This window comes from Ictidomys tridecemlineatus, chromosome 4 (assembly GCF_052094955.1).
Source record: "Ictidomys tridecemlineatus isolate mIctTri1 chromosome 4, mIctTri1.hap1, whole genome shotgun sequence".
NCBI classification, from domain to species: Eukaryota; Metazoa; Chordata; class Mammalia; order Rodentia; family Sciuridae; genus Ictidomys; species Ictidomys tridecemlineatus.
This window is the reverse complement of record NC_135480.1, coordinates 148,367,388-148,380,623: the sequence shown is the minus strand read 5'-3', so window position 1 is coordinate 148,380,623 and position 13,236 is coordinate 148,367,388.

Genomic DNA, 13,236 nt, shown 5'->3' with positions numbered 1-13,236 from the left:
TCAGACTTGTTTTGTGGCCCATCACGTAATCTACCCTGGAACATGTTTCTTGTGTGATGAGAATGTTGTTTATCTAACAGTTATTGGATGGAATGTTCTGTAAATATTTGTTACATCTATTTGCTTTAGGGTACAGTGAAATTCTGTTATTTCTTTGTTGATTTTCTGCCTGGATGACCTGTCACTTGGTGAAAGGGGGCGTTACAGTCTCCAAATATGATTCACTGAATCTTTCTCTTGCATTATGCCTATGAATACTTGTTTTATATATTGGAGTATTTGAGTATTAGATGCAAAAATATTTAGAATTTATTTCCGCTTGCTTAATTGACTCCTTTATCATTATATAATGACCTTCCATGTCTCTTTTTATTGCATTTGTTTTAAAGCCCATATTGTCTGATAGAATTATGGTTACTTCTGAATTCTTTTGATTTCCATTTGCACAGAATATCATTCCATCCTGTCACTTTCAGTCTTTTTGTGTCCTAGAAGTGAAGCACATTTGTTGTAAATAACGTCAAGTTGGGTATTATTAATTTTTTTGACCCAGTCACTTTATGTCATTTAATGAGAGAATTTAATCTATTTGCATTCAATGTAATTGTGTATGGCTAACATCTTAATATAGTCATTATGTAAATTGTTCTGTTTTTCATGTAATATTTTTTCTTTCTTTTAAAATTCCTTCTGTCTCTTTATCAGTTTGTCTATTAGAATACTGAAATGTTTCTTTGTATTTTTTTTCAAGTTCGTTGAGTTTCTTTAAAACAGCTACTCTAAATTCTCTGAGAATTCACCCATACTGATCACTGCTTGATAAATTTCTGGTGTCTTATTTTGAGCATGAGGTGAAGTTATGGTTTCCTGAAAGCTCTTCATTAATATAGATATAAGAAGTCATCCGAGCTTTTAAAAGTCAGGTATTTATTTCAATTTCCCTAATCAGTTTATTTTTCCCTATCATTCCATATATTCTAACCAGTCTGCTTATTTTCCGTGATGCTATAGTCACTTCCACTATTTCAGCACTGGTTGATACCCAAGTCCAGCTTGGCCAGAAGACTGCTGTTAATGTGTTGTCATTGTTTCAGTACTGAAGGATAATTCAAGCCTGTCTCTTATATGAAAAAGTAGTCTGTCCCCATAATCATTTCTCTAGGGCCAGGTTTTGCCCAGGTTCCTTGTTGTGGTAATCAGCATTTGGTCAGACCCTGTTTAATTCTGTTCTCCCCTGACCACAGAGTAACTGTGGTTGAACAAGCCCCAGGCTACTATGTCACACAAATGACCACCAAAGCCATCTTGCTGTGTCACATTCTAAGTCCACAGTCCACCAAGACCAACACAACATTGGGTTAGAATGAAGGCCCGTATAGGTGGACCACTGGTCCAAGACCACTGAAATCAAGTACAAATGATACTACCTGAAAGTGCCAGAGAAATAAAAGGAAAGTAGGAAATGGGTAGGGAGTAATTGTGGTAGGGACAGACGAGGCAAGGCACCGAAGATAGCAGGAAACAGTTTTATTTGGCTGCAGCCAGGTTTAGAGGGCACAGCTTTTGTTGTAATCAATTAATCCCCTGAACCCTGAGTTCAGGGAGTTTCAGAGGTTTATACCCAGCATGTAAGGGGAGGGGCGCAGAAGTTCACAGTGTGCAAAAGTTCACATAAAAGCAGCTTTTTCTTTCACTGTTCTGGGCAAGTTAACCCTTCAAGGACAACACCCGAGAAGGGGAGAATTTCTTCTTTCTTTCCTCCCCCTGCCAGCTGTTACCATGGGCCCATTTGTAACTTATCTTAAAAATGTAGACATCTCTGTGAAGCCCAGCTCAAGGCCAGAGGCCTTGTTTGCACATTTCTTCAAAGTACTATACGTTTGTGAAGAACTAGTAAGGGGGTGTCCAGCACCTGGAGTGCTGGTATCTTCTAGGCCAGTGGCATCATGAAAACAGGAAGTTTATCTATAATGGACTCTTTTGCAGAGACTCTTTTGCTGACAGTCCTAAAATCAGCCATGGTGAAGAGGGCTTTTCTGTGGAGAAAGGGGGTACCACTTCACAATAGTGTTTCCCTAAGACTGTCCAGGAAACCATAGTGTTCCTGATGCTTTCTCATCCTCATCAGGATCTCTGGAAGGCAGATATAAGTATAGAGTCATTCTGTAGTTTCTCTTTATTCTGTTTCTTGTTTTCTTTGATGTGTAGGAGCTTTTTAGTCGATGTAATTAATCCTATCTGACAATTTTGGGTTTTGTTTCTTGAACTTTTGGGTTCCCATTCAGAAAACTCACTACCTGTCTCAGTGACTTGATGTTTTCTTCCTTATGTTTTCAGGTATAACATTCAGGTCTTTGATCCATTTTGAGTTTTTTGTTTTGTTGGGTTAAAGTTTCCGTTTTCTGCATGTGGTTATCCATTTTCTCAGCACCATTTATTGAAGAGGTTGTTCTCTTCTAATATGTGTGTTTGACACATTTATGGAGAACTAGGTGGCTTTAGATGAATCAGTTTTTTTTTTTTTTATTTCTAGGAACTCTATTCTAGTAGCTGGTCTTAGTATTTATTTTTAGGCTCTGTAGTATGTGTTAAAATCTGGTATTGTGATGCCTCCAATTTTGTTCTTTTTGCTCAGGCTTTCTTTGGCCTTTTGAGGCCTTTTGTGCTTCCATACTAATTTTAGGGCCTTTTCAAAAGTTCAGTGAAGAATGTCACTTGCGTTTTCATGAGTATAAGCTTTGGGATTTTTATTAAAAGCTCTTTAAAGGGATTTGGACTGCAGTAACTTCAAAGGGTCATTGGACATGGTCAAGGTGAGAGGAGCATAAGCTGATAGGAAGCACCAAGTATAAAAGTGGGGAAGAGAGTTCAGATCACATAGGATGGACATCATTTTAAAGACTTTTTTCCTAATAATTAGTTGTTGATTAAAAATTCAGTGAATGCTTAAACAAAATGTGGTATATCTGCATCATGAAATAGTAACCAGCAAAAAAATGCAACCATGTATTGTTACTCAGAGCAACTTAGGAGAGTCATCAAAGATTTAAGCTGAGTATAATGATACAATCCTACAAATGTACATATTGTGTAATTTATTTATAAAACATTCCTAATGGGACTGGGGTTGTGGCTCAGTGGTAGAGCCTTATCTAGCATATGTGAGACACTGGGTTCGATTCTCAGCATCACATACAAATAAATAAAATAAAGGTCCATCAACAACTAAAAAATATTTTTAAAAATTTTTAAGTGACAAAATCATACAGATGAAGAATCATTTTACCAAGGGTTAAGGCCAGGGATGTAACTATGAAGACTCTTGCAGCATTAGATTGTTTTTATATTTTGGTTACATCAGTGCCAATATCCTAGGTATGATATTATAATATAGTTTCTCAAGATTGGGGTAAACACAAGTGGGCTGTCTGCATTATTTCTTATCTTCATATGCATTAGTCAGCACTATCTCAAAATGTAGAAATTATACTCAAATTTTCTGATTCAAAAATTACTAAAGAGTGAAAATCATAGGAGTTGAAAATGAGTTGTTTCTATGAGCAGTCACATAAATAAATAGGAAGTCATAGAAGACATGAGGTGGTTGAAAGAGTACTGTTGGTAACATATAAAGGAGCAGCAAATTCACTTCTTAGAAAACCTAATTTAAGAGTTACTGAAGTATGCCAAAACTCTCATGAGAAAATGACAAACATAAGAACTTATTTTGCATATAAAGCCCATAGATGACATCACTCTCAACAGGAAGGAACAGAAAGCTCATCCCCTCTAATCAGGAGCAGGTGAAGATAACTACTTTAACCACATCTATTTAGTATTGAAAGTCCTAGTCAGAGCATTTAGTCAAGAAAAACAGAAGGGAACATCAACAACAACAAAGCACAAATATTGTAAAGAAAGAAGTAAACTATTTTCCAATTGCATATGATATGATCATATATGAAGAAAATATAGAAACTTGAAAACAATTGTTAGAACTAAGAAATTATTCCCCATTGAGAAAAGATACAGAAGCAACATGCAAAAATTGGTCACAAAAAAACATCCAGAACAAAACTAGGATCTTTCTTTTTTTTTTAATTTTTTATTTTTTTTATTGGTTGTTCACAACATTACAAAGCTCTTGACATATCATATTTCATACATTAGATTGAAGTGGGTTATGAACTCCCAATTTTACCCCAAATTCAGATTGCAGAATCACGTTGGTTATACATCCACAATTTTACATAATGCATTTTCAATACATCAAGAACAGTAAAATGCCTTATAATACACTTAAGTGGAAATCTAAAAAATATTGCTAAAAAATTATAGTAATTTATACAGAATAGAAATTCATTTTCTATAGTTCTGAAGCTGGGAACTGCAAGTTCAAGGAACCTACCTCTGGTGAGTCACTTCTGAAATGACTGACTTTATGTAAGTGTAGACAATTATTATTTGAAGAGTTACACAATGCTTAGTATTTGAGAAATGAGTGGCACTTCTTCCAAATAGGAGAAACCTATGTCATACTTTTTTACTGGGAACTAAGAGAATTTATTAGTTTATTTCAAAAGTACTAAAACTTCCAGCAAACTTTCAGGCTTACTTGAGTGAAAGGGTCTGACTAGATTTGCAAGTCAAACAAATCAGGCTTATAAACATGTAGTCCTATTTGCATTTAAAATTTATCTATACTTTAAGAGTTATCCAATAAGCTCATTAATCCCAAACTGTTGACATGTCTTAAAATTTGTTTGACATAGAATAAAGGTTTATGTTCGCAAATTACAACAGATGCAGTGTCTGATAAATTAATTATAGAGATATAAAATTTTGTGCATGAACATGTGCTATAACTTGGGAGATTCTAATTTTTTGTCTTATCTTTTTCCTCTCTCTCTCTCTCTCTCTGGTGTGTGTGTGTGTGTGTGCCCTCTAGTCTTTAAAAATAGTAATTATAATTCTAGATTAAAATATTCAGATAACTGGTAATAATTCACCGATCACCTGTTGGAATTTGAAGAGAAAAGGAGATGGAAAGGTTTAAAGTCTGATTTCCCTTTACTGTAAGGAGAATGGATTCTCTTTTATCATTTATTTATCCATATTGTGTGTGTTACCACAATACAATATGGATAAATAAATAAATTGACTTAGAGTCAATCCCCTAGATTCTGGATATTTTCTCATCTTTGTCAGGATATCTGGATTAACTATGGAATTTTGAGTTTTCTATTCTGGTTTTCTGCAATTGTAAATGGGAAGGTATGTTATACATTTAAAATTTTATCATACAATCCTAGAATGATGTCATTGCTATTTTAATGCTTTTTATAGGACTGTTTTACAAATCATCAGTTTTTTTCTTTTGTGAAGAATTAATGCATCCAGTTAGTATGCTATGGATGGAAACATAGGCATTACAGAAACTGATCTAGTTACAATCTTTTGATGCTTTGAATCAGTACAAACAAATGCCCAGAATTTAGGAAGAATATTAGAAAGCTATAAAGCACATGTTAACTGAAATTATCTTTAGTGAATGAACTTAGAAGTTGACTTTATTTTTGCTTTACCAATATCTTCCATGATGATCATGATAGGCCTTTATATAAGCATAAAATAACTACAGAAGTGGAAAAGAAAAAGGAAATGATAAATTCAAAATAAAACCAGAGTAGGAGAATTTGTGACCATGGAGGGAAAAGGGGTGGGGAAGAAGGGATGGTAAGCACAGCTGAGGGAAAAAATTCTTTGTAGATGACCCAAGAAAGGGGTGGAGCTGGGGCCATTGACTCAAGAGCTGAGTGACAGCTCTAGGGAAATAAAAGCCTCTTTGGACATACAGAAGGCAGCTTAAGAATCAGGATAGGTACCCAGGCACAAGACTGTAGGGAAGAGCAATGGGAAAGTCCCTAGAGAAAGGCTCAGATGCCCAGAGCAGGAGAGGCCAGATCCAGGATGCCCAGCTTGTTCTTGTCCCACCTGCCAGTGGCTGTCTTTGAATCATCTCCAAAGAGTAAACTTTGGATAATGAGAAAGATAATGAGAAGAGGAAACTAGGTGGCACGACACCATTTTTTTTGGGGGGGGGGAACCTTGCTAATCACGTGCTCCCAAAGGCAGGAAGACCAATTTATATGCATCTGGATCACTCACAGTGAGAGCTACCTCTGGCTCTGAGTTTATTCCTTGCTGCAGCTGACGCCTAAAATTCGAGCTTTTGATTTGTAACTTACTTGTGTTCGAAGGGTCTCCCTGGGGTCTCACTGGAGGGAGGAAAAGATAGGGAAGAGAGGTGCTAGGTGATCTTTCCATCTTGGGATCAAGCCTGATAGAGTGACTAGAGGGGGATGCCACAGGGGAGATGAAGCACCACTTCAAGACCAGCAGTAGGTAGAGCTCAGCCTCAGACCCCAGAAGAATACCAATGGGCACCTGGAGTGGGCATCTCCAAGCCTTTTTATGCCCTAATGGGAAGGGGGAAAACACTCTGAGATCTCCTGTCAGAATCCTACAATGAGTGACAGAAAAGGCCTTGCATTTAATGACTCTCCTGGTAGAGACACTGGGCCATGGCCCATCATACTGAGGAAGTCCTTTTATTTTTACCTTTTTTGAAGTTTGTTTATTTATTTACTTATTTGTTTGTTTATTTATTTATGTATTTATTTCCCCCACAGAGAAAGTCTTGCCTCTCAAATGTTTGAATTCCATTGAGAAAAGGGATGGATGAGAAACAAGTGTGTATGGTGACTAAAGAGAGCATCGAAAGAGACCAGAGAGATGGGAACTTGCCCTTCACGTTATCCTATTCAATTAACACTTTCTTTTGAACCTGTATTGATTTTGTTGTTGTTATTTGTTTGTTTTGTCTTTTTAAGTCTGAGGACCTTTTGATTCCAGAACACTTTTTAAGCTTTTCCAAATCACAGGGTATTCATAAACTGGAGGCTGTATTAAATGAAACTGGCAAGAATAGCTTTCAAAAGAGACAGAGTTTATTCTATTCAGTATAATAATTCATACTAAGTCATCAAAATCAAGATAAATGAACAATTATTGTTTTACACTTAATAAAGTGACAGTTTCTGCATAGGCAATGTGTAAATCCTGAGCTACATTTTGTAAGCTATATGCATACACTACATTAAGTCATTAATGGATGGCTACCAAAGTCATCTTAAACAGTAAATACATCTCCATTTTACAGGATTTACATCATGAATAAAATTTATTTTTTCTATATTGTTGGCTGAAGTTTATTTTCAAATGTTTGAATTCCGTCTTGTATGGTGACTAAAGAGAGCATCGAAAGAGACCAGAGACATGGGAACTTGCCCTTCACTTTATCCTATTCAATTAACACTTTCATTTCAACCTCTATTGGTTTTATTCCTTCATCTATAAGATGAAGGAAATATACAATAGACCTAAGAAAAATTTTAATGCAAACTAAAGAAAAATCAATTGTGCTATAACTTTTCTCTAAATTTTACCCTTTTCTGAGTAAGTAAATTAAAATGCCTATTTAAAGCCTGGAAAATATTGATGAATTTAGTAAGAAAAATAAAAAAGTACTTCTGATATCCATGCATAACATTTGATATAGATATGGATATGAATATACATATATAGATTTCTGTTACTATCTAAATATCTCTTATTGGAGAATTTTGTAATTACAAAGTAAATCTCCCAATTGCAATGCTGTGCACATTTCAGTTGGAAATTACCAATCAAAATAGTGTAAGGGAGAGTCAAAAGTGCCATGGTATAAGCACTTAGAAGATATTGGGAAAAATCCACAGAGGGGACAGGGTAATGTTGGTAACACCTCAAATTGCCCAACTCTAAGTCATCTTAATTGTTTAAATGTTAGGAAGCTTTCTGATTTTTTTTTAAGAGAGAGAGAGAGAGAGAGAGAGAGAGAGAGAGAGAGAGAGAGAGAGAGAGAGAGAGAATTTCAATATTTATTTTTCAGTTTTCGGCGGACACAACATCTTTGTTTGTATGTGGTGCTGAGGATCGAACCCCGGCCGCATGCATGCCAGGCGAGTGCGCTACCGCTTGAGCCACATCCCCAGCCCCTCTGATTTTGTTTGATGTTTAATTATATTAAGGCAATGGTTATATTTTGGTGTAGACAAATTTTTACAATTTTTCTGATTCTAGTTGATATGAACATTTTCCACACCTCACATCTCTTTTTTAGCTTAACAGAAATGATGTCATCCTCCAGCAGCAAAGAGACAGGAACCTTAGACATGAGGTCAGAATTTGTTCCCAGTATGTCACAGGAGCTGAAGGTCACACAAATGAGAGGCAGTTAACATTCAAGAAAGAGCTATGTTCTCTGTAAAAGAGAAATACACTTGATGGTGTCAGTAAAATATGTTGTAAAGAAGGTTGTGACAAAAAACTTTCCTTAAAGCATGCAATACATAGAATGATTATGGGTTTCCCACCAATGTGGCTTCCCCAGACACACTTACTGATGTACAATTCAGTCCACTACTAATCATTAGAACATGAGAAAACCTTATTAGGCTTTATATTTTTAATATAGCTTATAGTCTCTTCATGATTATATTTTCTGTTAAGAATTAATCTTTTTTCTGATGATTGTCTTTCTTATTGTAGTATACTTACACCAGTTTTTTTTCAAATTTTATTATTTTTTTAAACATAATACCTTTATTTTTTATTTTTATGTGGTGCTGAGAATTGAACCCAGTGCCTCACACATGGTAGGCAAGCACTCTACCTCTGAGCCATGACCCCTACCCTAAATTTTATTAATTTATGTTAAAATTTTATCTCTCTAACCAACATGATGACTTCTTAAACACATAACTAATACCATATTCTATCTATCTATCTACACATTTTTATGACCTCATCAACAGGCTATTTGGGCTCAAAAACCACAAATGTTGAAATTTTCTACTTTCACTGAATTGGGTTTTGGGGGAGTCATATTAAAGCATTATCTGAAAACAACCTGAATCAAAAATAAGTAAATTTTCATTTCTGTGCCTAAAGTAACTCAAATGCTTTTCAAGTAAGGTTTCTCTCATGTTTCTAAACGATTCAGTAAATGTTTTCCAGTGATATAAGTAAATGATCACATAGGTTATCAAATAAATAACTCAATGTTTTATATTAAAACTACTTAAAATTCTTCTCAATATTCTAACTTAGAACTACTTTGGTAAGAGAATATATTCAGGATCACTATTTTAGAATTTATAGAACATTTATGTAAGCAAAATAAAGCGAGAAATGATGTGAGCTGTTCTTAGAATGGTGGTCCAGTATGGTGTCATCTTAAATTTTTATTAGTTTCTTCTACCTCTATGCCAATACATTTTTAGTCAGCATTTACAGAGCATGTGAACTTATAACAAGTTAATCTTCTTGATCAAGGTTGGTAAACAGAATTACAAGAGATGAACCCAGAAGTTTTTATATTCCAAATCTTCACGCATAACTAATGATAACCAAGCCTCTGAGGTTTATCATGTCCTCCCTGAAACCCTCTTGAAGAGATGCTTCTCCTTGAGGAAGCAGCAACCAACAAAACTAACTTTTAACAGAAAAAAATTAATGTGTTCCCAGAGTTACACTTTCATTCTGTCACTTGTGTGACTGATTATCACCCTTGTATTTATATTGATGTATCTGCAGCATGTTGATCATTGTCAACAGTAGAACTTCATTCTCTCCAAGGTCCCCATCTTATCTACTTGTTTCCCACCTAGTACTTAACTATAATACTGAGGTCTTTCACTGTCATCCAGTGACTCAAGTTACTTTCACTTTCATCAGAACATACTACTACCCAAAGTGGTATGTGTCTAATCTTTCTTTTTCCTAACAGACTGCTTACACCTAGTAGGTATGAACTTATAAGCATATCCTCTGGTGTGCAAGAAATTTCCAACTTTTTCATTTTTAACATATCAATAAAAATGCAAATTATGTCACTAAGTGGGAAAATCCAATATTATTCTAATGGAGCTTCCCTACTACAGTGTTTACTGAATCTGGGTGTTAGCACTGAAGTATCAAGATCCTTGGGGTCCACTACTCTCAGTGGTACCAGTGCAGCACTCATGGCCCAACCTTGCATGAGCCTTTCAACTTTGTGCCTGCTCCCTTCACTGGCAGACTGAGGGAACAATGCCAAGAATGAGGGCTTTCGTATTTTGGACATAACACCATCTTCCATTCTGAGGTCTTCAGCTCTCATTGTGCAGTGCACAGTGAAATCCACCTTGAACCTCATTGTAGTATTAAGGAAAATAAGCACATACTCTCTTACATCTCTTTTTCTGTCTCTGTCTCTATATATCTTTATCTCTGGCTCAGGTCCTGCCAAGGACATACACATAACATTTCATCATTATTAGGTATTTACAAAAAGTAAGATGTGCAAGCTTTAAACATCTTCTGCTTCAAAACTCACCAGGCTCAGGCAGGCAAAAATCAAGGCACAGGCTTTGTGCTTGAACGGGGCTAGGAAATGGTGATGTAAGACAAAACAACAAGATATATTGAGACCTCGCCATGGAAACATCTCAAGAAAATCTAATATACACATTGATTCCTACACCTTTTTAGAATTTTGTTTCTGTGATTAGAATTTTGTTTTCTAATGCTTTTCATAAATAAACAAACACTCTCCTATTGTCAATCTTGTCCCCACAAAACTTCAAAATATCCTTCTGAAGCTCTTTACCTCTCATTCCTGCTAACTATGACTAGAATTCTACACTCTGACCCTGTCAGATGCCACTGTGGTCCCCCAGTACTCAAATGGTGTGGGGATGCTGGGCTTTTGTCCTCTTACTTCAATAACATTTCACCCATTTTTGCTAATGACTTGTATGTGTATGTATCTATCTATATATACATGATAATAGATATGTATGTACATATATGTGGATATGTAGATATGTGTATTTACACTCACAGACATGTATGTGTATATATGTATAGATATATGCATCCATACATGTACATGTCTGTATATATATGATACATATGTATATATAAGTGTAGCATGTTCTAGTACTGCATACTCCCTTCACTCCAGCAGCTGCAAAAGCTTCCTCATCAGGTGTGATTTCTTTTAGTAGGAGGAGTACAAGTTTAAAGCCAGCCTAGGCAACTCAGCAAGATCCTGTCTCAAAATAACACTTAATAAAAAGGACTAGGGTGTGGCTTAGTGGTAGAATACTTGACTAGTAGGTATGAGATCCTGGATTCAACATTTGTATTGCAATCAACCCATACACACTCATACACACACACACACACACGAAGATCTATCAATATAGTATTTTTCCCTTATCTAGAGTAGGAAGAATGTGTTTTAGTGAGCTTTGAATTAATACCATGAAATATCTGAGATAACTAACTTATTTTTGAAAAAAGTTTATTTTTTTTAAAAAAAAGCTTTATTTGAGTAACAATTTTGGAGGTTCAAAGTCCATGATCAGCCATCCCCATTTGTTTGGCCTCTGTTGAGGGTGGTAGATGGAGGTACATCATGGTGGGCACTGTGATAAAAGAAAGAGTTCACAATTTTAACAGGAGCACAGAGAAAGAAGAAGAGCAGATCCAGGACTGATCTTTTTATAACAATCCTCTTGGGAGAACTGCCAAGAGAAATACCAAAGGAATCCCACAAGAAATAACGCATGGCCCTACTGGCTTCCCACTAGATACCAACTCCCAAAGATTCCACCACCTTCCAACAGCAGCAACCTGTTGACCAACCCTTTAATTACAATATACCCCTTGGAGACACCTGCATATTCAAATCACAGAAGAATACAGGAGTTGGGGCAATAGCTTCCCCTTGTTTAAAAGGAGAACTATAAAGGATTGAAAAAAAAAAAAACAACACCTGACAGTGGTGAGTACTGGGAGGAGTTAAGCTTGATAACCCTGGAGGAGCTCCACAGGCATCTCTAATCCCTGTACCCATGGATTCTTACCAAATGCAGAACTCCCCCCCCTGCATTTTACTCCCCAGCATTCTAATCCACAATCCTTTTGTGGATTCCTCTATACCCACATAGAGGGCAACAGATTCCCTCTTCAAAGAGATAAGTCACCTTACAATTAATCTTCCTATACCATTTCTGCACTTGTCATGAAGGTCACAGAATTTTAATAATAAAATCTTGGTGGTATCTAATTCTACTAACCTGGGCACTCAGTGCATTTTCACTCTTTAGCATGTTCTAGTACTGCATACTCCCTTCACTCCAGAAGCTGCAAAAACTTCCTTGTCAGGTGTGATTTCTTTTAGTAGCGTGTTGTGAGCACCAATTATTTATCTGCCAAGAACCCTATTCTCAAGTTACAGGAGATCTCAGTCTATGTTAGAGATTGATGAGTAAAAGAAAAATAAATGCAATGATATTAGTAGAGCATCCTTGAGAAAGAAATCAACCCAAGGAAATGGGGTCTTGTTTAATGCCACCATCACCAGTAGGAAAACAGAGGAAACAATGGGTATTAGAGAAAAGAATCTGAAATTTTTTTTCCTTAACAGAAGGAAGGCTCAATCTGATCTTGGCAGATATTCAAGAAAAAGAGGAGAAAGGCACAGGAAAGAGCACACAGCACAGCATGGATACAACTAGCCATGAGTCAATAGGGTAGCAGGGCAGGTAGTGTAATGAGAATTGTCAAGATGTTGCTGCAGATGGAGACAGGGAGGCAGGATCTTCAGTCATTAACTTCATCTTGGATATGGACTTTAGCTGCATCCTGGGGTATTGGAAAGCATCCTGATCATGATTTGTTTCTCATAAAGAACACTAGGCAGAGAATGGGCAGAATGGTAGGATGGTAAGGGCACACACCCGCAAACTGCTTACAATGTACTGCAGCATCTGAAATGAATGTCCTGCTTTGCCCAAACTATTTTACATTGTTTCTTGAGAACAAGAGGAGGAGGTGATATTATTTCACAATAATAATGATCAATGAATGATAGATGTTTCAGAGAGGAGACTCTTCATTCAGGATACTGTAATTCAGGTATTTTTTATATCAAAAGCAGTGTTCTGGGTCCTTAAGTTTCATATGTGTAAGTACAAACATGATGCTCACAATGAGTTTCAACCTGGACATGTGACTATTTCCCAGCTTTCCCTTGCCATGTGTACCTTGCACATAACTAAAACATGAGAAAATAGCATGGTA